This window comes from Lissotriton helveticus, chromosome 4_2 (assembly GCF_964261635.1).
Source record: "Lissotriton helveticus chromosome 4_2, aLisHel1.1, whole genome shotgun sequence".
Classification (NCBI taxonomy): Eukaryota; Metazoa; Chordata; class Amphibia; order Caudata; family Salamandridae; genus Lissotriton; species Lissotriton helveticus.
The window spans coordinates 3,149,474-3,175,067 of NC_136064.1; the positions used below are offsets into that span (position 1 = coordinate 3,149,474).

The 25,594-nt window shown below is 48.0% G+C and overlaps 1 long non-coding RNA gene across 1 annotated transcript in view; it reads left to right on the top strand.

Annotated features, from left to right (window-relative positions):
• Window positions 1-25,594, top strand: part of LOC144752172 (uncharacterized) — a 993,171-nt gene that overhangs the window by 791,771 nt on the left and 175,806 nt on the right. The gene's annotated exons all lie outside the window — the stretch shown is intronic.

The following is a 25,594-nucleotide window of genomic DNA, read 5'->3' on the forward strand; positions in this document are numbered from 1 at the left end:
TAGACAAAGCTGACTCAATGTCATCAGAATCCAATATTACAGGCTCATTCCAGACTTCTTCCACTGTTTCTAAAGTGATCTTGTGCCAGGGCCTTCGTTTATTGGTCGGGACAGTAGAGGGTTTATTTGGTTTATTTAGACCCTTGAAGGTGAATTCAAGCATACTGTGATCTGACCAATTAACTGCTTTAGGAGGGTGACAATATACAGAAGTGCAGTTAGCAAATATTAGGTCCAATGTATGGCCACCTCTATGAGTGGGCCCACTATTCTGCAGCTCAAGACCCAATAAGGCCAGATTGGACATTAGAGTCTTTGTCTCTGGGTGGTCTACATTGTCCACATGAAAGTTAAAATCTCCCAATAAAATAAACTTTTCTTTAGCGTTCATATGTTGTGCCAGTATTTCCGTCAATGCTAAGGTGAAGCCAGCATTGGGTCCAGGGGGACGATAAACTAAGGCACCCTTCCAGTGCTCCTTAGGTCCTATCGAAATTTTAAAGATCATAACTTCCATAGAAAGCTGATTAATCTGTTCTATAACAGAGACTTTGAGATGTTCTTTGTATATAATGGCAATACCACCGCCAATTTTATCAAGACGATCCTGTCTTAATATTTTATACCCCGTGGGAATCCCCAGAGTGATGGAAGGGGTAGTATGTGGTTTTAGCCATGTTTCAGTAAGGAAGCTGACCTCAGGTTTAAGGGTGTGGATAAGATCCCATATTTGTGAGTGATGTTGCGGTAAGGAGCGAACATTTAGAAGGAAGCTTTTCCAGCCTTTCATCATAGAAGTATTCTCCCTGACATGTCCCCCAGTAATTAATGTATGTGTAGCCTGAAACCTACATATAGCACATGAAAAAGGTCCTTCTGGACTTGGACAACAGCCGCTGGCACATCTCTCCACCCCCTGGGGCAGCAGATCTAATAAAGCTTGGGAGGTGTACCTGAGTCGTGTGTCTTGCAGGGGCTCCATGAAAAATTGGGCAGAGTAAGAGGCCCCTGGCCCCGTCCTCCACGCTCTCGCCTCGCTCTCTGCTCTTCTCCTCGTTCGAGGTGCCGGGACACCCCGTTCCATTTATTTCCTGCTTTTTGAGCCAACCTCTGGTCCGCGCGTAAGCAATGGGCGTGTCTGTTTCCTCAAGACTGTCAAATCCACATAGGAGCGCGTCACAGGGAGAAGTGCCTTCTCCGGGGTGTTCGTTTCCGTTAAAGGGATATTCTTCGGTTGCCACAGCCTGCTGATTCCACCACTCTCTGGGCTCCGATTCCCAGGTGTCCTGAGGCGGCGACAGAGAGGAGGAGGGTATGTCAGTATCCCCCCAGTTCTCTCGTGATGTATTGTCCATTTCCGTAGCCGCCTCCGCCTCCCTGCTACAAAACCATTTTCCTATTTCTTTTGCCTTTATCTTGGTGTCTCCCAAGCTATGCCCCTCAGAAAGATTTACATAATCTCGCTAGATTGAAAGCTGGAGGTGTGCGGATTGCCCTATCCAATGTGTGATGATGGTGATGATTTAGTGATATACGATCGCAGATCCCCGAAACCTAATTCGGAGTCTCGGATGGGAGGAGAGGTAAAAAGGACTGGATGCAACCTCCTTTTACATTAATTTCCACAATAAGGTATCCTACACATTTAACTGATCTTTCTGTGGATATTGGATGATGGATGATGTACATGGAGGGAAGCTACACCCATAATGTTTGGACATAAAACTGTTGTTAGGTAGATGATAATTTAGCGATGTAAAAAGCTACTTCATAAGAACCATCCCGTGTGCAGACTATACCCAATGCACCATTACAGGCAGCTCCAGGTCAGTGCGTATATAAATGCAGCATGTTACTCGCTCTTTTTTTATTTCAGAAAGGCAGGGCAGTGAAATAAATAAATGAAGGATTTCCTTTTCATGGAATACTGCTAAATGCTAGCAAACCGAAACTAAAATAAAACTCAAGCAAAGCAGCCTCTCGCAACCATCCTCCTCCGGATTTTACAAGGCCCTAACTCGAGCGCAGGCTCTCAGCATAGGAAACAAGAGATTAAAATAACATGCTTCCATGCCGGTTATTTATTTTTGGAGAGGCTCCACTCTTGTAGTTTTTATAAAGCAAGTAATATCTATGAATGGAAAATAAATTATACCTGTATTGATAGTGGGCGCTCCTTCATATTCACTTCTGCTGAAGTTTGTAATACTGTAAAATGTTTATTGGCAGACAGTACTCGAAACGTCCGTCCTGCCTTGCCACCCCAGCTCAGCCAAAGCCCGCTCTCAGCCATTCTCCAACGGCCGTTAATAAACCAATGTTCAGTGAAAATCAGCAGCGACGTTGTTAAAAGCAAAACGACAATCATAAACATTACCTGCGCCATCTTGTCTGATGGAAGTTCCTACGTGCACATAAACTGCAGTCATTTTGCCTAACCGCAGCCATTTTGTATTCCGTGTTTCACCCTGCCCTTACTAGAATCCATCTGACCAACCTGGTATGTGAGCTGGGGGCTACAAACTATTGCCACGACAAACATCAACGTGCTGCCACAAACTCGTTTTTCCTCTCATCTCTGTTTACTGGCAAACCCATGGACACCCTTACACAAACAAGTTCCAAATACCAAACAGACTCTTGCAAACGTGGTCTATTGCACTGCAACAATGGGGCCTGTTTTTATCAACAGAACGGACTCTTAGATCTGGCCGGTCTCACATGTTTTAGACCCTGAAGCAAGGTCCAGCGGCAAGATTAGATTGTCTGTTTTGACCTGGGTGGGAGGAGAATTAATGTTGGGCATGTGTAACCATGTGGATGGAACGATGTTGGGCTTGTGTAACCATCTGGATGGAACAATGTTGGGCTTGTGTGACAAACCTGCCCGGGGCGGAGACTCCGAGCTGGTAACCGGGAAAAATAAAACAAATGCATTGTGACAAACCTGTATAAAAGGAAGAGCCAGAAGGAGTTGCCAGCAGAATACCTCCTTCAGACATCCCGGTGTCTGCAGCTGACGTGGTCTCCTCTTAAGAGTAATAAACCTTTTTGCTTGTCTTCCAGTTACCAGCGCTTGCCTCATTATTTTGGTAACAAACCCAAGGTGAATTAGAGGTAGGACCCTGCCACTGGGCAGCATTGGGGGTCTTAGAAGACTCGCTGCTTTTCACAAATTGGCGATCCAACGTTGGGGCCCATCAGCGACACGTTGGTCCGGTAAAGAGGTCCTAAAGACTAAATGATTGGAGTGCACCTGCCTGACAGAGACCCTCGTCTGGCTGCCGATCGACTGAACTTCACCAGTTCCGAACGGACCTCACTCGAGTGACCTGCGGTCCTGACTGGGACCTTACAGGAATGCCGCATTGATTGTTTGAGTAAGAGGACAACCAGGTGCTGGAAGGGGAAGATGAAGAACTGTCCATACGGTCTGGGTAAGGTTGTGAAAAAAAACCGACTTAAATAAATTGATTGATTGATTGATAGAAATACTAGTATTCTTTTTTGAGTTATTTGAGACATTCCCTGCTTGCAAACAACGTAGAATAGGAATATTCTCTCTTTGCAGACAGCGAAGGACAGGTAGTGCAGACTTTTTGTCTAAAAATAATTGAGATATTCATTTGACCGCTAAATACGTCATGCCTGTTTTCTCTAGATTGTTTGATTGTTTTGGACCGGACCGTTTGTTAGAGGTCAGTCATGCGGCACCACCGGAAGGCACCCCTAACAAGGACATGTACGTAAAATATGGATTAGCCACCGTAGCTTATAGCAAACTATGGCATAAGTACACTAGGATGGACCGGGTAAATTAGTGGCCACTGACGGGATCTTTCGATCCCGCTAAAATATAAACGTTAGAATTAGCTCTCCACAAAAAGAAAGCTAGACCAGCCATGTTTGATAGTTTTGGTTTATGGCGAAAAGAGGCAGCTCAACGAAAGAAAAGAGACGAAGCTAGACAAGATAAAGAAACGCGAAAATCATCTTACCAAACCTGTAAAAAGTTAGAAGAAGAACTAAAAGAAAAGGTAATCGATAAAAAGAACAGGAATCAAAAATATCAGATCAATGCACTGTTAGAACGCCCTCAACTCTTTACCCCGAGTTACCAGCAAAACAGAGGGTAGATGAGGATTTATTGTTAGGTCCCCCAATGATATACATGCCACCCCCTTATGCCCCTACTCATCCCGTAGTATAACGCCAGGACCCCCAAAGTATAGCTGGAGATGGCACGATCACCTTAGTCTCCACTGCCTCTGCTCCCAACGAGTCACCCACACCAAATGTCTCATCAAAGGATGCAGTAGTAGAGGTAGGAACAAAAGAAATAGGAGCGCCCAGGATCCCGCGATTAAGTAAAAATGAGCGAGCAGGCATTGATAAAATAGTTAAAACCCTCATAGATAAAAAAGAAACAGAAGAATATTTAACTCACATATGCGACTCCTATGTTGAAAACCAAAACGATACTTTATTGTACGTCTCTGTTACCACACCCTTACTGCATATGAAGAGAAGTACCAAGATGTGGGCCCGAGAGACAAGTGGCTCTCTATAGGAAGGTAGACATCGGAGATGAAGGTGACAACGATGTTGCAGAACTATTCTCATCCACACTAGAAGTATTGCGTCACCTCAAAGAACAAGGACAGATAGATAGGGACAGGACAACTAAGATAGCAGGACCCCCTGTGGAAAAACCAGATAGCATGATGCCAATAAAAGAAGCTGCCCTTACTGGGTACCTCCTAGAGGACAAGGGACTCATGACGATATGAACCATCAAGATGCTAGAGGAAGGGTGGTCTACAATTGGGTGTACCAGCCATGGGACAGACAGGACATTTTGACGTTCCGTAAATCTTTACCGGATTTACGAAAGAACCCCACCGCCTTTTACACCGAGCTAGGTACCGCTCTGGGATCGACAATAATGACACTTGCCGACATAGACTTGTTCTTCGGGTTATGTTTGCCAGCAGATATGTGGAAACAGATTAGGAAAGTAGACCATACTGAACTGCTGGGTCATACCTGGGAATAACTCAACATACTAGATAAACAGCGGAACCCTGGTCAGAAACCGGTAAAAGCAATATTGGACCCCCCTGACAAAATAGTGCAGAAAGTGAAAACGCTGATCCCAGAGAAAAAGATAGACTGGTCCATAGTAACCGCGTGGCGCCAGAAACCAGAAGAGGATGTCTCAGAATATTTATCCAGATTTGAAACTGTGTTCTCCGATTACAGTGGACAAGACATGTCCACCGCAACCGGACACCACTTATTTGTGCAGAACTACGTGAAAGGACTACTGCCAGATGTATCCCAGAAACTACAAGCCAGCGAAAGTAGTTGGGCAGCATCTAGACCAGCGGCCATTCTCCAAATTGCCCAGTACTACGAGCATCAGAGAAACGAAAATGACTGGGCTACAGAAAGGAAAAAAAAGGACTTGAAGGAAAGGGTAATGATAGCACAACTCCAGGGGGCGAATACAGGAAGGGAGCAATATAGGGGAGGAAACCAGCAGAGTACCCCTAGAGTACAGCCTCCTAGGAACAATCCATCGACATATTATGTAGGACGCCAAGACTTAGGACAGGATCAATGTGCATTTTGCAAAGAATATGGACACTGGAAATCCCAATGCCCGGCTTTGTGAGGAGCTGGTAGGGGCAGAGAGGCGAGGGAAATAGCAAGTGGACAGAGAGGAAGAGGACGTGGGAGAGGGTATGCGATTGAAGCAAGCGAGGAAAGGCCTGGAAGAGTGAATACATTTGACCATCCCAGACAGAATCAGTACCAACAGACAGATTACGACAACACGTATGACTTTGCATAGGACAGCCAAGGGCAAGGGAGGGATCCAGTCGAGCTCTATGTTGATCAGCAAAGCCCTTATGTTACCGCTAAGGTCCTGGGCACAAAGTCGTAATTTTTGGTAGACACGGGAGCAGCACGTAGTGTACTATCCAAACGACTGATTCCAAGGGCACCCTTGTCAGGCTCACATGTGACCTCAATAGGATTTGACGGTACGCCCTCCACCAACCCTTTGTCCCGCCTGATCCCTTTTAATCTTGACAGCAATGGCGTTGAAACAACATTCCTCCTCTCATCTAACACCCCAGACGCCATTATGGGTCTCGACCTTTTGAAACACTTCCATGCGACTATCAGATGCTCACCAGACGGACTGCGTGTCATCCTGCATGACAACCCCCAACGCCATAGAGAGAACCCTTTTCAGCACATGTTTTCCATCTCCGAGACTGACGCATCCCTACTAAACACATTGCCATCACACTTATGGGCTAGGGCTGATTCAGACGTAGGACGAATGATGATTGACCCAGTACACTTAACAATACGACAGGACGCAACCCTACCGAAGGTACCGCAGTACAAAATATCACGAGAGGGTGAGAAAGCATTGACAGAGATCATACACTCTTTGGTAGAGGCAGGGGTGGTAGAGGAAGTAGTGAGCAACATTCGTAACAGTCCCATACTACCGATTGTAAAGAGACAGGGAGAGGGAGACGGGAAAGCCTACCGCTTCATCATTGACCTGCGGGAGGTAAACAAAATCGTAGTGCCACAATACCCAGTAGTTTCCGACATCACGACAATTTTGACTTTAATCCCCTCCACTGCCACCACCTTCACTGTGATCGACCTCAAGAATGCCTTCTTTTCCATACCTATACACGAGGACAGCCGCTATCTTCTTGGATTTACCCTAAATTCCCGTTCGTATAGATTTTGCAGAGCCCCTCAGGGGTACACTGAGAGCCCAAGCATCTATAGCCAGGCGCTTAAAAGACAGTTGGACGCCATACAATTGCCAGATGGAGTGGCACTAATACAATATGTAGACGACATCCTTCTTGCAGCAGACCCCATACCAATAGCCGTCACAGCCACCATCAAAATACTCCATTTCCTTGCTGAGAATGGTCACAAGGTCTCCAGAAAGAAATTGCAGTTCTGTAAATCACAAGTGACCTATTTGGGTCACCTTTTATAAAACGAAGGGAGAAAACTCACGCCTGATAGGATCCAGACAATTCTAGACACCCCTGTCCCCAAAAATCAGAAGCAAGTCCGCTCTTTGATAGGCCTCACCTCGTTTTGCAGACAATGGTTACCGAACTTTAGCCTCATTGTCAAACCCCTGCTCTCCCTCCAAGCTAAAGACATCCCCTCACCTCTCACATGGACCATTGAATGCCAATCAGTCTTTAAAGAACTACGCAATGCCCTTTGCTCAGCGCCAGTCCTTGGAGCCCCAGATTACTCCAAACCATTCTTCCTCTAGACACACGAAAGGGAGGGATGTGCATTGTCTGTCCTAACACAATCAATTGGTCACAAACAACGCCCTTGTGCATATTTTTCTGCCACCCTCGATCCAGTAGCCAGAGCACTGCCAGCGGGCCTGCGCGCTGTGGCAGCTGCAGCAGTATCAATGCTCCAGAGTGAAGCAATAGTGCTCTCCAATCCAGTCACTGTTTTAGTACCCCATGCAGTCGACACACTACTGAACCAGACCAAAACCCAACATTTGACTAGAGCCCGACTGACAGGATATGAGTTGACCCTGCTAGCACCGCACTTTACCCTAAAGCGATGCACCACCCTCAATCCAGCCACACTGTTACCCCAACCCGAAAATGATCCTAACGTGGCTCCACTACACGACTGTGTGACACTAACCGATGAACAAACAAAGAGTAGAGTAGACCTCGGAGACACCGCCTTTCTAGAGCCAGATGGAGAACTATGGGTGGATGGTTCGTGCATCAAACTCCCCGACGGCACCACCTCAGCTGCATACTCTGTCACCACAGCCCATACCATTCTAGAAACAGCCCGTATTGCCCAGCGTTCCGCCCAGGCAGCAGAACTCATTGCCCTCACACAAGCGTGCATCTTAGCGACTGACAAGACAGTTAACATATACACCGACAGCCAGTATGCCTTCGGGGTGGTTCACCATTTTGGAATTCTATGGAAAGAAAGAGGGTTCCTGACTTCACACGGTACTCCCATCCTGCATGGGGATTTAGTCTCGGCCTTGACGGAAGCAGTCCTCCTCCCAAAAAGCTAGCAGTGATAAAATGCCAAGCACATAGGAAAGTGACAGATCTCATTGGACAGGGAAATGCGCTAGCAGACGTTACTGCCCGAGCCACGGCAGAAGATAGAACTCCGACACAAATGTATGTGACCAGGTCACAAGCTGAACAATGGACTGACGCTAGGACCACTGTAAGGTACATACAGACGACAGGCACACAAGACAAATTGACCGAGTGGGAAAGGGTGGGACTAAAAGACGAGGAAAATTGCTGGAGAACTAAAGACGGCAATAAATGGCTGTTACCCAATGCCTATCTAATCCCCATATTGACCATGGCACATTTACCAGCACACATAGGCTCCACCCCCATGATTGAACTCATCACCAGAGTATGGCATAATGTCAAGATAGCAGAATCTGCAAAACGCCTAGTACAACAATGTATAGTCTGCCTACAACACAAATCAGGGAAGGGGACAGTAGTACCACGGGGAGGGTTTGGAGTCCATGACCACCCCTTTGAAGTCCTTCAAATGGATTACATCCAACTAGAGAGATGCCATGGTCTAAAATATGTCCTGGTGGTTGTGTGCGCTTTTAGCAAATGGGTGGAGGCATATCCCACCCGCGATAATACTGCCATAGCCACTGCAAAAGTATTTTTGAAAGAATTCTTCCCCGATACGGCCTTTGTAGAATTTTATGGAGCGACAACGGCCCCCACTTCGTAGCCGAGGTGATACAGAACATACTGAGAAGGTTGGGGGGAAAACAAAAGTTCCATGCAGTCTTCCACCCCCAATCAGCAGGCCTGGTAGAGAGACACAATGTAACATTGAAACTAAAGCTAGCCAAAATAGTTGCCACGACCGGGTTGAAATGGCCCAACGCCCTTCCATTGGCATTGCTATCAATGCGCTCCACCCCAAACAAACACAGACTGACCCTGTATGAAGTGGTCTTCGGCAGGCCTATGAGCATTTGGCCGGCACCAAGACCCACCTCCATTAACGATGTCCCGGACATATTAATGTCAGATTATTTGCATAAATTGACAAACAAGCTAACAATTATCCACCAACAGGTGCAGGAAGCCTTGCCTGACGTATTCCGGGGCCCAGGACACGTGATAAAGCCTGGGGACTTCATCCTAGTTCACAACTTCCAAAGAACGAAGAATCTGGAGCCCAGGTGGACGGGCCCCTGGCAAGTCTTGATCCCCACTCGAACTGCCCTCCGAGTGGAAGGAAAACAAAATTGGCTGCACGCCATCACTGCAAGAAAGTCCCTCCAACGCTGGCAACTTGTAAAGAGGTGGAGGTGCAAGAGGAAGTACTCACGAAGGACCGACTAGCTCTGAGTTGCTACCCACAAGAAGACACCCTCCAACTGTCTGAATTTCCCGACCCCACGGTGCCATCCAAGGAAGGGTACAACCTAAGATCGACGAAAAGGGGGAGCTCCAACAACCAGGCCACTAACTGAGTCAGAGTCTCAGATCGGTAGCACAGCCAAACAACGCTACCAGGAAAAGCACCAGACAAAAGTCTGTGGTCCTAACAGTTGGTGAGCTCCTCGAAGATGATGGAAGAAACGGAACACCTGAAGAGCAACCACAAAGACACCAAGACTGCCAACCTGCACAGCACAAAGACAATTGCACTTGTAGCAGCATTTCTCACCTGCCATCAGCTAATAGTCACACTCTGGATCATTGAAGAGAATGCACCTGCATACAGAACAATGTCACCCACCATGCAACCAACCACCAAGAAAGAACATTATCTGGTATCACTGTCGCCACATCTCCGAGAACGACGCAAAGAATTCTGGAATAATTCTTTCGTGCAGATGCTGCACCAGCACAATCTTGCCACCAATGCCTTCAACTATTGGGTCTGTGGGCATGCCACCACATGCCACTGAACATTCCATCCCTTTCATCCCTTCACCCTTTTCTGTTCACGGATATTGCCTTGCCTGGGTGATGCTCCTACAAGAAAGTTACAAAGACAATGCCACTTCCGATGGGACAATCGCTCAGTTCTACAACGAGTTCTGGCTAAACAAAACAGGAAGAACAGCCACTCCCTTTTACCCTCACACCTCCAATGCGACATTCCCAATGAATGTCCCCTCCAAAGAACGAGTGGAAATACAAGTATTCAATAATCCTGTCAGAGCCACATTTTCCTACCTGAAGAAAAGAACTGCTGCAACACTGACTGTGGCCCTTTCTGTGGTGAACGTCTCTGGCCTTGTATGCATTGAAGGCCGTCGGACTAAGAATGTGGGTCACATCACTTGTAACATTCTAAGGATTTTGAACACTGCCAACCCTCCAGCATTTGTTGCATCCCCCAATATGTACTTTGTCTGTGGAACCAAAGCCTACACCTGGCTCCCAAGAAACTGAGGGGGGGCATGTGCTACATTGCCTTTGTTTTGCCACCCACCTACACAGCCCCTGCAGAGCATCATCGAGAAAAGCGTTCTAAAGACACTGATCAAGCAGATTCTGCCCCATCACAGTTCCTCGACGCAGCAAAAGGGCTCGTCCCGCTATGGGGTCCGATGGCAAACACCCGAGCCATCAGACATCTGTCTCAAGCGGTAGAAACCGCTCTGAACGTCACAGCTGGCATCCTCACCAACAACACTGCCGAGCTTCAAGCGGTCCGTCTGGTGGCCCTAAAAAAACGTATGGTCCTGGACGTGGTACTAGGGGACCGCGGAGGAGCATGTCGCATCATTGGTACCAGTTGCTGCATATACATCCCTGATAATTCACCCTCTGTCTATGAAGCAATCGAACATCTTCACAGACTGTCTTCAGAAATTCATCAAGGATCAGAGACTTGGACAATTGGAAGTTGGCTTTGGGACATCTTGAAGGACTGGGATTTGAAAATATCAATGTTTCCCTTGGTCCCAGTATTGGCAATATGTGGTTGTTGTTTGGGTGTACACTGTATACCACCTTTGTGTTCTCTTTGCATAAGTACCTTGCGCCCTAAGACTATGGACACTCCGCTAACAAAAATGAGAGTAATGTATGAACAAGAGATACAGGACATTATGGAGATCGAAATAGACTGACAAGCTGGCTAGTTATGTTCAAAGGGGCGACTGTTAAAAGCAAAACAACAATCATAAACATTACCTGCGCATCTTGTCTGATGGAAGTTCCTACGTGCACATAAACTGCAGTCATTTTGACCAACTTCAGCCATTTTGTATTCCCTGTTTCACCATGCCCTTACTAGAATACCTCTGACCAACCTGGTATGTGAGCTGAGGGCTACAAACTATTGCCACGACAAACATCAACTTGCTGTCACAAACTCGTTTTTCCTCTCATCTCTGTTTACAGGCAAACCCATGGACACCCTTACACAAACCGGTTCCAGATACCAAACAGACTCTTGCAAACATGGTTTATTGGGAAACATCCTTTGCAACGCAACTTTTACCACGCAGTGCCTTTACGACGCAACTTTTACAACGCAAACCATTACAACGCATTGCGCTGGGGGGGCGCTCTAGGATGGGGAATACGTTTAATTTACTGTCCAATACCTTCCCTAGTGTCCACGGGGACTGGAGTTGGAATAGTAAATTAAACTATTCACTATCCAGCACCCCAAAGCGCTATGCGTTGTAAAGGTTTGCGTTGTAAAAAATGTGTTGTAAAGGCATGCGATGTAAAAGCATGCGTTGTAATGTCATACATCCGGTTTATTGCACTGCACACAGCAAGACTTGTTTTTGCCAACAATGGGGCCTGTTTTTATCAACAGAACAGACTCTTAGATCTGGCCGGTCTCACATGTTTTAGACCCTGAAGCAAGGTCCAGCTGCAAGATTAGATTGTCTGTTTTGACCTGGGTGGGAGGAGAATTAATGTTGGGCTTGTGTAAACATGTGGATGGAACAATGTTGGGCTTGTGTGACAAACCTGCCCGGGGCGGAGACTCCAAGCTGGTAACCGGGATAAATAAAACAAATGCATTGTGACAAACCTGTATAAAAGGAAGAGCCAGAAGGAGTTGCCAGCAGAACACCTCCTTCAGACATCCCGGTGTCTGCAGCTGACGTGGTCTCCTCTTAAGAGTAATAAACCTTTTTCTTGTCTCCCAGTTTCCAGAGCTTGCCTCATTATTTTGGTAACAAACCCAAGGTGAATTAGAGGTGGGACCCTGCCACTGGGCAGCATTGGGGGTCTTAGAAGACTCGCGTGATGACGACGCTCCTTCAATATGCCTGGAGCAGGGTGGGCCTTCTGAGGACATACCAGGCAGCCACAAAAAGGAGAGCAACGCAGGAATTTCTTTTTAATAATTACCGGGCCAGGACTCAGAGAATGATTGTATAGACCCGGCCCGGTAAAATAAGTGCCGGTGCTGAGCACTGGAAAGCACCAGCACAAATTAAGCACTGACACTGCACTCAGGGCAGGCACTGGCAACACTGACTACGGTCTGGGTAAGGTTGTGAAAAAAAAACGACTTAAATGAATTGATTGATTGATTGATAGAAATACTAGTATTCTTTTTTGAGTTATTTGAGACATTCCCTGCTTGCAAACAACGTAGAATAGGAATATTCTCTCTTTGCAGACAGCGAAGGACAGGTAGTGCAGACTTTTTGTCTAAAAATAATTGAGATATTCATTTGACCGCTAAATACGTCATGCCTGTTTTCTCTAGATTGTTTGATTGTTTTGGACCGGACCGTTTGTTAGAGGTCAGTCATGCGGCACCACCGGAAGGCACCCCTAACAAGGACATGTACGTAAAATATGGATTAGCCACCGTAGCTTATAGCAAACTATGGCATAAGTACACTAGGATGGACCGGGTAAATTAGTGGCCACTGACGGGATCTTTCGATCCCGCTAAAATATAAACGTTAGAATTAGCTCTCCACAAAAAGAAAGCTAGACCAGCCATGTTTGATAGTTTTGGTTTATGGCGAAAAGAGGCAGCTCAACGAAAGAAAAGAGACGAAGCTAGACAAGATAAAGAAACGCGAAAATCATCTTACCAAACCTGTAAAAAGTTAGAAGAAGAACTAAAAGAAAAGGTAATCGATAAAAAGAACAGGAATCAAAAATATCAGATCAATGCACTGTTAGAACGCCCTCAACTCTTTACCCCGAGTTACCAGCAAAACAGAGGGTAGATGAGGATTTATTGTTAGGTCCCCCAATGATATACATGCCACCCCCTTATGCCCCTACTCATCCCGTAGTATAACGCCAGGACCCCCAAAGTATAGCTGGAGATGGCACGATCACCTTAGTCTCCACTGCCTCTGCTCCCAACGAGTCACCCACACCAAATGTCTCATCAAAGGATGCAGTAGTAGAGGTAGGAACAAAAGAAATAGGAGCGCCCAGGATCCCGCGATTAAGTAAAAATGAGCGAGCAGGCATTGATAAAATAGTTAAAACCCTCATAGATAAAAAAGAAACAGAAGAATATTTAACTCACATATGCGACTCCTATGTTGAAAACCAAAACGATACTTTATTGTACGTCTCTGTTACCACACCCTTACTGCATATGAAGAGAAGTACCAAGATGTGGGCCCGAGAGACAAGTGGCTCTCTATAGGAAGGTAGACATCGGAGATGAAGGTGACAACGATGTTGCAGAACTATTCTCATCCACACTAGAAGTATTGCGTCACCTCAAAGAACAAGGACAGATAGATAGGGACAGGACAACTAAGATAGCAGGACCCCCTGTGGAAAAACCAGATAGCATGATGCCAATAAAAGAAGCTGCCCTTACTGGGTACCTCCTAGAGGACAAGGGACTCATGACGATATGAACCATCAAGATGCTAGAGGAAGGGTGGTCTACAATTGGGTGTACCAGCCATGGGACAGACAGGACATTTTGACGTTCCGTAAATCTTTACCGGATTTACGAAAGAACCCCACCGCCTTTTACACCGAGCTAGGTACCGCTCTGGGATCGACAATAATGACACTTGCCGACGTAGACTTGTTCTTCGGGTTATGTTTGCCAGCAGATATGTGGAAACAGATTAGGAAAGTAGACCATACTGAACTGCTGGGTCATACCTGGGAATAACTCAACATACTAGATAAACAGCGGAACCCTGGTCAGAAACCGGTAAAAGCAATATTGGACCCCCCCTGACAAAATAGTGCAGAAAGTGAAAACGCTGATCCCAGAGAAAAAGATAGACTGGTCCATAGTAACCGCGTGGCGCCAGAAACCAGAAGAGGATGTCTCAGAATATTTATCCAGATTTGAAACTGTGTTCTCCGATTACAGTGGACAAGACATGTCCACCGCAACCGGACACCACTTATTTGTGCAGAACTACGTGAAAGGACTACTGCCAGATGTATCCCAGAAACTACAAGCCAGCGAAAGTAGTTGGGCAGCATCTAGACCAGCGGCCATTCTCCAAATTGCCCAGTACTACGAGCATCAGAGAAACGAAAATGACTGGGCTACAGAAAGGAAAAAAAAGGACTTGAAGGAAAGGGTAATGATAGCACAACTCCAGGGGGCGAATACAGGAAGGGAGCAATATAGGGGAGGAAACCAGCAGAGTACCCCTAGAGTACAGCCTCCTAGGAACAATCCATCGACATATTATGTAGGACGCCAAGACTTAGGACAGGATCAATGTGCATTTTGCAAAGAATATGGACACTGGAAATCCCAATGCCCGGCTTTGTGAGGAGCTGGTAGGGGCAGAGAGGCGAGGGAAATAGCAAGTGGACAGAGAGGAAGAGGACGTGGGAGAGGGTATGCGATTGAAGCAAGCGAGGAAAGGCCTGGAAGAGTGAATACATTTGACCATCCCAGACAGAATCAGTACCAACAGACAGATTACGACAACACGTATGACTTTGCATAGGACAGCCAAGGGCAAGGGAGGGATCCAGTCGAGCTCTATGTTGATCAGCAAAGCCCTTATGTTACCGCTAAGGTCCTGGGCACAAAGTCGTAATTTTTGGTAGACACGGGAGCAGCACGTAGTGTACTATCCAAACGACTGATTCCAAGGGCACCCTTGTCAGGCTCACATGTGACCTCAATAGGATTTGACGGTACGCCCTCCACCAACCCTTTGTCCCGCCTGATCCCTTTTAATCTTGACAGCAATGGCGTTGAAACAACATTCCTCCTCTCATCTAACACCCCAGACGCCATTATGGGTCTCGACCTTTTGAAACACTTCCATGCGACTATCAGATGCTCACCAGACGGACTGCGTGTCATCCTGCATGACAACCCCCAACGCCATAGAGAGAACCCTTTTCAGCACATGTTTTCCATCTCCGAGACTGACGCATCCCTACTAAACACATTGCCATCACACTTATGGGCTAGGGCTGATTCAGACGTAGGACGAATGATGATTGACCCAGTACACTTAACAATACGACAGGACGCAACCCTACCGAAGGTACCGCAGTACAAAATATCACGAGAGGGTGAGAAAGCATTGACAGAGATCATACACTCTTTGGTAGAGGCAGGGGTGGTAGAGGAAGTAGTGAGCAACATTCGTAACAGTCCCATACTACCGATTGTAAAGAGACAGGGAGAGGGAGACGGGAAAGCCTACCGCTTCATCATTGACCTGCGGGAGGTAAACAAAATCGTAGTGCCACAATACCCAGTAGTTTCCGACATCACGACAATTTTGACTTTAATCCCCTCCACTGCCACCACCTTCACTGTGATCGACCTCAAGAATGCCTTCTTTTCCATACCTATACACGAGGACAGCCGCTATCTTCTTGGATTTACCCTAAATTCCCGTTCGTATAGATTTTGCAGAGCCCCTCAGGGGTACACTGAGAGCCCAAGCATCTATAGCCAGGCGCTTAAAAGACAGTTGGACGCCATACAATTGCCAGATGGAGTGGCACTAATACAATATGTAGACGACATCCTTCTTGCAGCAGACCCCATACCAATAGCCGTCACAGCCACCATCAAAATACTCCATTTCCTTGCTGAGAATGGTCACAAGGTCTCCAGAAAGAAATTGCAGTTCTGTAAATCACAAGTGACCTATTTGGGTCACCTTTTGTTAAAACGAAGGGAGAAAACTCACGCCTGACAGGATCCAGACAATTCTAGACACCCCTGTCCCCAAAAATCAGAAGCAAGTCCGCTCTTTGATAGGCCTCACCTCGTTTTGCAGACAATGGTTACCGAACTTTAGCCTCATTGTCAAACCCCTGCTCTCCCTCCAAGCTAAAGACATCCCCTCACCTCTCACATGGACCATTGAATGCCAATCAGTCTTTAAAGAACTACGCAATGCCCTTTGCTCAGCGCCAGTCCTTGGAACCCCAGATTACTCCAAACCATTCTTCCTCTAGACACACGAAAGGGAGGGATGTGCATTGTCTGTCCTAACACAATCAATTGGTCACAAACAACGCCCTTGTGCATATTTTTCTGCCACCCTCGATCCAGTAGCCAGAGCACTGCCAGCGGGCCTGCGCGCTGTGGCAGCTGCAGCAGTATCAATGCTCCAGAGTGAAGCAATAGTGCTCTCCAATCCAGTCACTGTTTTAGTACCCCATGCAGTCGACACACTACTGAACCAGACCAAAACCCAACATTTGACTAGAGCCCGACTGACAGGATATGAGTTGACCCTGCTAGCACCGCACTTTACCCTAAAGCGATGCACCACCCTCAATCCAGCCACACTGTTACCCCAACCCGAAAATGATCCTAACGTGGCTCCACTACACGACTGTGTGACACTAACCGATGAACAAACAAAGAGTAGAGTAGACCTCGGAGACACCGCCTTTCTAGAGCCAGATGGAGAACTATGGGTGGATGGTTCGTGCATCAAACTCCCCGACGGCACCACCTCAGCTGCATACTCTGTCACCACAGCCCATACCATTCTAGAAACAGCCCGTATTGCCCAGCGTTCCGCCCAGGCAGCAGAACTCATTGCCCTCACACAAGCGTGCATCTTAGCGACTGACAAGACAGTTAACATATACACCGACAGCCAGTATGCCTTCGGGGTGGTTCACCATTTTGGAATTCTATGGAAAGAAAGAGGGTTCCTGACTTCACACGGTACTCCCATCCTGCATGGGGATTTAGTCTCGGCCTTGACGGAAGCAGTCCTCCTCCCAAAAAGCTAGCAGTGATAAAATGCCAAGCACATAGGAAAGTGACAGATCTCATTGGACAGGGAAATGCGCTAGCAGACGTTACTGCCCGAGCCACGGCAGAAGATAGAACTCCGACACAAATGTATGTGACCAGGTCACAAGCTGAACAATGGACTGACGCTAGGACCACTGTAAGGTACATACAGATGACAGGCACACAAGACAAATTGACCGAGTGGGAAAGGGTGGGACTAAAAGACGAGGAAAATTGCTGGAGAACTAAAGACGGCAATAAATGGCTGTTACCCAATGCCTATCTAATCCCCATATTGACCATGGCACATTTACCAGCACACATAGGCTCCACCCCCATGATTGAACTCATCACCAGAGTATGGCATAATGTCAAGATAGCAGAATCTGCAAAACGCCTAGTACAACAATGTATAGTCTGCCTACAACACAAACCAGGGAAGGGGACAGTAGTACCACGGGGAGGGTTTGGAGTCCATGACCACCCCTTTGAAGTCCTTCAAATGGATTACATCCAACTAGAGAGATGCCATGGTCTAAAATATGTCCTGGTGGTTGTGTGCGCTTTTAGCAAATGGGTGGAGGCATATCCCACCCGCGATAATACTGCCATAGCCACTGCAAAAGTATTTTTGAAAGAATTCTTCCCCGATACGGCCTTTGTAGAATTTTATGGAGCGACAACGGCCCCCACTTCGTAGCCGAGGTGATACAGAACATACTGAGAAGGTTGGGGGGAAAACAAAAGTTCCATGCAGTCTTCCACCCCCAATCAGCAGGCCTGGTAGAGAGACACAATGTAACATTGAAACTAAAGCTAGCCAAAATAGTTGCCACGACCGGGTTGAAATGGCCCAACGCCCTTCCATTGGCATTGCTATCAATGCGCTCCACCCCAAACAAACACAGACTGACCCTGTATGAAGTGGTCTTCGGCAGGCCTATGAGCATTTGGCCGGCACCAAGACCCACCTCCATTAACGATGTCCCGGACATATTAATGTCAGATTATTTGCATAAATTGACAAACAAGCTAACAATTATCCACCAACAGGTGCAGGAAGCCTTGCCTGACGTATTCCGGGGCCCAGGACACGTGATAAAGCCTGGGGACTTCATCCTAGTTCACAACTTCCAAAGAACGAAGAATCTGGAGCCCAGGTGGACGGGCCCCTGGCAAGTCTTGATCCCCACTCGAACTGCCCTCCGAGTGGAAGGAAAACAAAATTGGCTGCACGCCATCACTGCAAGAAAGTCCCTCCAACGCTGGCAACTTGTAAAGAGGTGGAGGTGCAAGAGGAAGTACTCACGAAGGACCGACTAGCTCTGAGTTGCTACCCACAAGAAGACACCCTCCAACTGTCTGAATTTCCCAACCCCACGGTGCCATCCAAGGAAGGGTACAACCTAAGATCGACGAAAAGGGGGAGCTCCAACAACCAGGCCACTAACTGAGTCAGAGTCTCAGATCGGTAGCACAGCCAAACAACGCTACCAGGAAAAGCACCAGACAAAAGTCTGTGGTCCTAACAGTTGGTGAGCTCCTCGAAGATGATGGAGGAAACGGAACACCTGAAGAGCAACCACAAAGACACCAAGACTGCCAACCTGCACAGCACAAAGACAATTGCACTTGTAGCAGCATTTCTCACCTGCCATCAGCTAATAGTCACACTCTGGATCATTGAAGAGAATGCACCTGCATACAGAACAATGTCACCCACCATGCAACCAACCACCAAGAAAGAACATTATCTGGTATCACTGTCGCCACATCTCCGAGAACGACGCAAAGAATTCTGGAATAATTCTTTCGTGCAGATGTTGCACCAGCACAATCTTGCCACCAATGCCTCCAACTATTGGGTCTGTGGGCATGCCACCACATGCCACTGAACATTCCATCCCTTTCATCCCTTCACCCTTTTCTGTTCACGGATATTGCCTTGCCTGGGTGATGCTCCTACAAGAAAGTTACAAAGACAATGCCACTTCCGATGGGACAATCGCTCAGTTCTACAACGAGTTCTGGCTAAACAAAACAGGAAGAACAGCCACTCCCTTTTACCCTCACACCTCCAATGCGACATTCCCAATGAATGTCCCCTCCAAAGAACGAGTGGAAATACAAGTATTCAATAATCCTGTCAGAGGGAGGAGCCTAGCTCGCGACCGAGATGGCCGCGTTTTAGCTCGGCTCCGTTCTACCGCCTGTTTTCTTCGTTTATCCTGTATTACTCCTGCCCCAGGAAGCCCTCCTTGCTGTGTTTTGGTATTGAAGTTACTTTGTGGACACTTACCCGTTGCTCCGGTGATCCTGGGTGCTGTCGATCCTGTGCAGCGATCCCGCTCGGAGCCTCCGGGGCGGACTGGCCTGGACCTCCTTGCGACGCCGGGACGTGACGGAACACGATGGTCGGCCCTTGCTGGCGCTGTGGATCTGGATGCGGAGGCTGATGTGCGAATAGTCCGGCTGTGCCTGTTGGCGGACCCGACTGGCCTGGGCCCTGGGGTGCGGACGCTGCCCCTCGCGGGAGAGCCTACTCATTTCTCCGGCTTGGTCCCCCCCTTTGTTCCCCGGCCCGGCCATTTTGAATTTCCGCCCGGGCTCGGAGAGCGGGGCCGGCGGCACGAGGGGGCCGACGAAAATCCTTCTTCTGTTGGGTCTCCTTCCTGCCTTGGGGCGCCCTGCCGCAGTTCGGCTGACTTCCTTTTGCTTTGGTGTTGCCCCGCCAGGGCCCCCGACGACCGAGGACTTGCTGGGCTCCTAAGATGGCGGCCGACCCTGGGAGTCTCTGCCGGGCCTGGGCGAGCACTTGGGGCCCGCCACATGGCCCGGATGTCGGATCTTGTAAAGAGTTTCCTGCACTTCAAGTTGTCCTGGATGCACTGAACTCCTGGCGGACTACCGTGGCTGCACCTGTCTCCGTTGTGGAGGCGAACCCTCATTTTGAACTGGACGGGCCCCCGTCATCGGATTTGGCCTCCTCGTTGCAGGTTACGGCTGGTGTGCTCCTGGACTCTGTGCCCCCGGCGGAGACCGCATCCTTGGGCCGGAGAGTTTCCGACGCCCCTCGTCGTCCTCCTTTGTTGCCTCGGCCACTGGTCTGCGGTCCGCTTGCATCCTGGCCTGACCTCGATGATCCTTCCTGTTTCTCATCGCGTCGGCTCCTTGGCCGAGACGCATGTGCCGACCCGGCTGGGCTTGCCTCGTTGGAACTGTCCTTGGAACTGTGCCTGCGATGCGAACGTTGTACCATGACTTTCCTGGATCTTCAGTATTTTCTTTCACGTTTCTTCTCAGGACTGCCGCGGGATTTTCTCCTCTGCCCTGTGTCCCTCGCCGTTTGGTCTTTGTTTGTTCGGATGGTTATAACTTTGGACAAAAGTGGACAGGGCTGAAATGACTTTCTATATGCGGTAGTCTCGTTTTTTTTTTTTGATCTGTGACTGACATGTGCTGTTGTGCTGTTGTGTAACTTCATGGGACTCCTGAAACTTATCCTAATATCGTTAACTTCCCGTGGGCTCTACCTCTCCCTTATTACGGGTGGCGGGATGGATGCAGATAATACTGTTTTTTCGCCCTCTCCCGTGTGTGCTGATCTTTCCCTCCCCTACCCCTTCCCTTTTGTCTTTGTTTCTACCCTGTTCCTCTTCTTCTATATTTCGGGTTCTATTTAGGGCGACAGGCACGCTGCTGGGGGGTAGGCCGTAGCCTTCTGCAGGGGTGCAGGGTGGGCTTGTGGGGTGGGTGGGGGGGTCTGTTGTTGTTTTTGGAGGGGTCTTTTTCCTCCCCTTTTTCTCCCTTTTTGGTTCTATGGCCCTTGTGTATCCCCTTTTTCGGGGCTCTGTCTCGTTGTTTGTCCCCCAGGTGTCTTTCTGGTGTACTTTTCCGGTATTACGATGATTGTGATTTGCTATGTGTGTCTTCTTATTTTTGTTGTCTATTTTGTACCGGATTTTTGTTTTTCCTGGTTTGTCGCCTGGGGGCGAGTGTTTGGGTGAGAGTCCCTTCCTTTTCCTTTTTCCCCTTTCCCTTCCCCCTCCCCCTTTTGTGGGGTTTTCTTCTCTATTGGGGGTGCGTTTCGTATTGTTTTTGTATTTGGGTCCTTTCTGTGCTGATTGGTGGGACGGGTGGTGGCTGCGGTGGGCGGGCATTGGACAGTGTGCGCAGTGGCCTTTCCTCATGTCCGTTGTTTTGACCGGTGCTTCTTGGTATACCTATTTCGTATTTGTTTCTCCTGTGTTTTTTGAGATCGCTATATTGCTGCCCGCCGCGACCCCGCCCCTCTGATTTGTTTCGCGGCCCGCCATGCTCCTGACCTCCCTAACCCGTCCTTTTTTAAAAAGAAAACTACCTTTCTATTTTTTGCTCCTGAGACTGCTCTACGATGCTTGTTATTTCCCCTGTTTCGTAGCCTTTGTATACTGTGATACTTTATACATTGCTCCTGATACTTTTGCTATGTGGTGGCCAGCCCGGTGGGTTGTAGGCCCGTATTTGTGAGCTCTCTCTGTACAATAAAGGTTTTAAAAAAAAAAAAAAATAAAAAAAAAATAATAATCCTGTCAGAGCCACATTTTCCTACCTGAAGAAAAGAACTGCTGCAACACTGACTGTGGCCCTTTCTGTGGTGAACGTCTCTGGCCTTGTATGCATTGAAGGCCGTCGGACTAAGAATGTGGGTCACATCACTTGTAACATTCTAAGGATTTTGAACACTGCCAACCCTCCAGCATTTGTTGCATCCCCCAATATGTACTTTGTCTGTGGAACCAAAGCCTACACCTGGCTCCCAAGAAACTGAGGGGGGGCATGTGCTACATTGCCTTTGTTTTGCCACCCACCTACACAGCCCCTGCAGAGCATCATCGAGAAAAGCGTTCTAAAGACACTGATCAAGCAGATTCTGCCGCATCACAGTTCCTCGACGCAGCAAAAGGGCTCGTCCCGCTATGGGGTCCGATGGCAAACACCCGAGCCATCAGACATCTGTCTCAAGCGGTAGAAACCGCTCTGAACATCACAGCTGGCATCCTCACCAACAACACTGCCGAGCTTCAAGCGGTCCGTCTGGTGGCCCTAAAAAAACGTATGGTCCTGGACGTGGTACTAGCGGACCGCGGAGGAGCATGTCGCATCATTGGTACCAGTTGCTGCATATACATCCCTGATAATTCACCCTCTGTCTATGAAGCAATCGAACATCTTCACAGACTGTCTTCAGAAATTCATCAAGGATCAGAGACTTGGACAATTGGAAGTTGGCTTTGGGACATCTTGAAGGACTGGGGTTTGAAAATATCAATGTTTCCCTTGGTCCCAGTATTGGCAATATGTGGTTGTTGTTTGGGTGTACACTGTATACCACCTTTGTGTTCTCTTTGCATAAGTACCTTGCGCCCTAAGACTATGGACACTCCGCCAACAAAAATGAGAGTAATGTATGAACAAGAGATACAGGACATTATGGAGATCGAAATAGACTGACAAGCTGGCTAGTTATGTTCAAAGGGGTGACTGTTAAAAGCAAAACAACAATCATAAACATTACCTGCGCATCTTGTCTGATGGAAGTTCCTACGTGCACATAAACTGCAGTCATTTTGACCAACTTCAGCCATTTTGTATTCCCTGTTTCACCATGCCCTTACTAGAATACCTCTGACCAACCTGGTATGTGAGCTGGGGGCTACAAACTATTGCCACGACAAACATCAACTTGCTGTCACAAACTCGTTTTTCCTCTCATCTCTGTTTACAGGCAAACCCATGGACACCCTTACACAAACAGGTTCCAGATACCAAACAGACTCTTGCAAACATGGTTTATTGGGAAACATCCTTTGCAACGCAACTTTTACCACGTAGTGCCTTTACGACGCAACTTTTACAACGCAAACCATTACAACGCATTGCGCTGGGGGGGCGCTCTAGGATGGGGAATACGTTTAATTTACTGTCCAATACCTTCCCTAGTGTCCACGGGGACTGGAGTTGGAATAGTAAATTAAACTATTCACTATCCAGCACCCCAAAGCGCTATGCGTTGTAAAGGTTTGCGTTGTAAAAAATGTGTTGTAAAGGCATGCGATGTAAAAGCATGCGTTGTAATGTCATACATCCGGTTTATTGCACTGCACACAGCAAGACTTGTTTTTGCCAACAATGGGGCCTGTTTTTATCAACAGAACAGACTCTTAGATCTGGCCGGTCTCACATGTTTTAGACCCTGAAGCAAGGTCCAGCTGCAAGATTAGATTGTCTGTTTTGACCTGGGTGGGAGGAGAATTAATGTTGGGCTTGTGTAAACATGTGGATGGAACAATGTTGGGCTTGTGTGACAAACCTGCCCGGGGCGGAGACTCCAAGCTGGTAACCGGGATAAATAAAACAAATGCATTGTGACAAACCTGTATAAAAGGAAGAGCCAGAAGGAGTTGCCAGCAGAACACCTCCTTCAGACATCCCGGTGTCTGCAGCTGACGTGGTCTCCTCTTAAGAGTAATAAACCTTTTTCTTGTCTCCCAGTTTCCAGAGCTTGCCTCATTATTTTGGTAACAAACCCAAGGTGAATTAGAGGTGGGACCCTGCCACTGGGCAGCATTGGGGGTCTTAGAAGACTCGCGTGATGACGACGCTCCTTCAATATGCCTGGAGCAGGGTGGGCCTTCTGAGGACATACCAGGCAGCCACAAAAAGTAGAGCAACGCAGGAATTTCTTTTTAATAATTGCCGGGCCAGGACTCAGAGAATGATTGTATAGACCCGGCCCGGTAAAATAAGTGCCGGTGCTTAGCACTGGAAAGCACCAGCACAAATTAAGCACTGACACTGCACTCAGGGCAGGCACTGGCAACACTGAAGGACGTGACGGAACCTCTAAGGTAGGGCCGGTGAGGCGCGTAGCGCAGTGCGCGCGCCACCCTCAGCACATTTCAAATGTATGTATATCAGGAGTGTTGTACTCTGCAATTGGAGGTAAATGGTAATGCAGGAATATCTTCCTCTCTGGGGGGTGGGCTCAGCCCAGGTCGGGAGATCATCAAAACAGGCCGGCTGCACAACCTTTAGGTAAATAAAATAGAAGAAATTTGATGTACGAGAGTCAGTCTGTGCCAGCCAGAGTGTAGACCCGGCCCTGTCAATTAAGTGCCAGTGCTAAGCACCGGGAAGCACCGGCACAAATTAAGCCCTGGGTGGCATTCAGTTAGTTTAACTGTACAGTTCTGGAGGATTTCAATCGTCAGGGGGATGTATCAACAGGTAGACATGGTCAGTCGATAATGGATTCATGTAGTGCTCTTAATTTGAATTATTTGAACTCAACGGCTACCCAACAAGCCAGGCACACCCTAGACCTTGTTATCTCTAACCTTCCTCTCACAGTCAACCTCTCACTGGAATTAAGATGGTCTGTCATTTTTAGAGCCCATTTGGTTGGGACCTGGGGCTGCGCAGGTCAGAATATTTGGCATGGAACCAGACCAAGTTGTTGTCATAGGCTTCGCATATGTTACATTATGTTAAGTTATATTGATTTGTAGAAAACATAATCACCCAAGAGGGTATCCAGGCACTTGGGCAGGTGTGTAAGTGTGAGGTCCCCGAGGTGCTTATGTGAAGAGCCAGGTCTTCAGCTTCTTGCAAAACTCAAGATGTGTAGTGGTGGCTATGGTGTGTTGAGGCTTGTGGATGTGGGTGGAACCAATAAAGGAAGTGGGTGGAGCATCTGGAGAAAGTGGGCGGTGCCGGCAAAGTGGGTGTGGCCTCCTTAAAAAATGTGAGCACCTGCACTTAATATTTTACAAATTAAGCACTGGTCACAGCCTTCCACATCGGGCAGTCCATCACCTTGCCCACCTTCTTTCCGCCTCCGCATCCCTCGAAAGAGGAAGAGAGGCTCCACCGTCTGGACCCAAAACGTGCGCTCTCATACTATCTGGATCGCACATGCCAGTTCCGGGTGGTTGACCAACTCTTTGTTGATTATGTGGGAGCTAAGAAGGGACGGGCAATGCACAAACAGACCATTTCCCGATGGGTCGTCTTGTGCATCAAGGCTTGTTATTTACTGGCTAAAAAGTAGCCTCCTGTGGGGCTACGTGCCCATTCCACTCGGGCCACGGCGGCTACTACTGCCCTGGGTCGGGGAGTCCCCTTGCAGGACATCTGTCAGGCAGTTACGTGGAGGCAGCAGGGCGACGAGCGGAGTTGCAGCCCCTCCCCCTTGACACCGGGGTTATTTAACCAACAAGCCTTTCCCGCCTCGCGGGACGCGCGCGGGCGGGCGCCGGGCTAAGCCCGG